Below are 2666 nucleotides of genomic sequence, written 5' to 3'. Positions count from 1 at the left end.
ACATGTTCAGGCTGCCTTGTTTTGGTAAGTTGGCGTTGGCAACGCCCATCTAGCGTTGGCAACGTGAGTGGTGCGGCATTTGGGCGTTTGGAACGCGGTTGGTGCGCCATTGGGCGTTTAGCAGCCTGGTTGGTGCGCCATTGGGCGTTTGGCAACTTGGCTGGCACCAAAACTTGGTGCCTAGCCAAGCTTTCTTGTATGGCGTTGGCAACGCCATTCTTGAGTTGGCAACGCCAGCTCCTTTTCTTCCAGGGCTCCATTTGTTGCTTGGTTGTGTGGCGTTGGCAACGCCCATCTTGAGTTGGCAACGCCAGCTCCTTTTCTTCCAGGGCCAAGCTTGATTGTTTGGCGTTGTTAGCCTGCGTTGTCCTCAAAAACGCCCCTCATTTCTAGGCTGGCAACGTGCTCGAGGCTCCAAATCCAGGGCCAAGTTCCTTGTGTGGGCGTTGGCAACGCCAGCTTCAAGTTGGCAACGCCAACTTTGCTTCCTCCAGGGCCAAGTTCCTTGCTTGTGTCTTGTGTGTGGCGTTGGCAACTTGGTTCTAGAGTTGGCAACGCCAACTTTGCTTCCAGGGTTGCCAAGCTTGCTTGGTGTGGTTGTGTGTGGCGTTGGCAACGCCAATCTCAAGTTGGCAACGCCAACTTCTTGCCTTGGTTGCCTCCAGGACCAAGCTTGCCTTGTGTTGTGGAGTTGGCAACGCCAATCCCAAGTTGGCAACGCCAACTTCTTGCCTTGGTTGCCTCCAGGACCAAGCTTGCCTTGTGTTGTGGAGTTGGCAACGCCAATCCCAAGTTGGCAACGCCAACTTCTTGCCTTGGTTGCCTCCTTCTTGCCTTGTGTTGTGGAGTTGGCAACGCCAATCCCAAGTTGGCAACGCCAACTTCTTGCCTTGGTTGCCTCCTTCTTGCTTCCATGCTTCCTTGTTTCATCACCTATCATCAACAAGGGAGATAGCTTCAAAGTCTTACCAATTCAAGCAATAAATTTCATGAGATTCATTCATACTCATTCATATATGCATTCCTTAAATCATTTGCATGAATTTGGCTAGAATTAACATGTTCCTTGATATCATCATGCATGGAAACAAAACTCATAAAAGGACTTGTTTATTTAGAGAAAATAAGTGAATTTAAACTAAAACTAACTAAACTAACTAACTAATAATGCAAATATGCATTTGCATCACACCAAGTTGCCAACGTGCTCTCTCATCCTGGTTGCATCAAATGGGCGTTGCCAACTTGAGGATCAAGTTGGCAACATGCATCTCCTTCTTGCTCCAAGATTTCCTTGCATCATTGTCTTCTTGCTTCATCACCTATCATAAACCAAAGAAATAGCTTCAAAGTCTTACCAATTCATGCACAAATTCCATGAGATTCATTCATACTCATTCATGTATATATTCTTTAAATCATTTGCATGAATTTGGCTAGAATCACATGTTCCTTGGTATTCTCATGCATGAAGATAAAACTCATAAAAGGACTTGTTTATTTAGAGAAAATGAGTGAAACTAAGCTAAAACCAACTAAACTAACTAGCTAATATAGTAAATATGCAAATGCATCACAACACCAAACTTAAACCTTGCTTGTCCTCAAGCAACAAAAGAACTATGCACAAAGATTTCTTTTAATTGGAATGAGTTGAGGAATAGCTTGTAATACCTTGGTGAGTGAAGTGATTAGGTGATAGTGGGGTGAACTCTGAATTATGTGTTCATGCAAGGGTCCCAGTGCTTATCAGTCCTTACATTTTGGAAGTCTTAGATCTTAGGACTTTCATTCAAATGATATCATGGAGATCTCTTTATATGTAATCACCTTGAAGCAGCTTATAATTTTTGTGCTTTGACCTCGACTCTAAGTGTCATGTCTCAAGGCGGCTCTTTAGATAAGCTTTCAATCAATACTCCTAAACCAGTTGGTTTTAAGGTATTAGGTGTTAAAGCACCCCCAAGGATTTACTTGCTCAAGCCTCTTTCCTTGACACACTTCAACCACAAGCATTTACTAGGATAGCAACTCTTTTGAGTTTTTGTTTCTTTCTTTCTTTGTCTGCCTAGTAATTGATGCTCAGAGCCTTGGGCCATGTTCTTTTTGTTTTTGCACTTTCTTTTCTTCCTTTTGCTCTGTTTGCTGCTTCTTGGATCAATAGATTTTTGAGAATCTCTACAATACTTCTTTGAACTTCATGTCCTGCCTATGAGCTCCCATGCAAGTTTTCACAAGCATGCAACCTCAATACATGATCATACTACTAGAACCACCACTTCTCCTAATCTTTTGCTTGCCTCAAAAACTGATTTTATTCCTCAATCCTTCTTTTCAAAGAACTTTCATGTGATGCATTCTTGAAAATTGAGTGCAAACAAGTTTTGAAGATAAGAATGTTGTGAATAATCAAGCATCTTGCTTATTATAAAGAAAGACTATGCTATGAAGGCAGGCGGGAATATAAAGAGAAAAATTATATGATGCAGACAAACAGGGCAAATAAGGATACAATCCAACTTTCAATCACAGCAACATTTGATGTAAAATATCACTTAACAATACAACCTGTTGGAGTTCACTTGCTTTTCTTCTCATCATCATCATTGCTAGCCTTTATGTTCATCTTTTGCTTCTTTGATTGATGATGCTTAATCCCTCCAAAG

The sequence above is a fragment of the Arachis stenosperma genome, chromosome 5 (assembly GCF_014773155.1).
Source record: "Arachis stenosperma cultivar V10309 chromosome 5, arast.V10309.gnm1.PFL2, whole genome shotgun sequence".
NCBI classification, from domain to species: Eukaryota; Viridiplantae; Streptophyta; class Magnoliopsida; order Fabales; family Fabaceae; genus Arachis; species Arachis stenosperma.
This window is presented reverse-complemented; position numbering follows the sequence as displayed.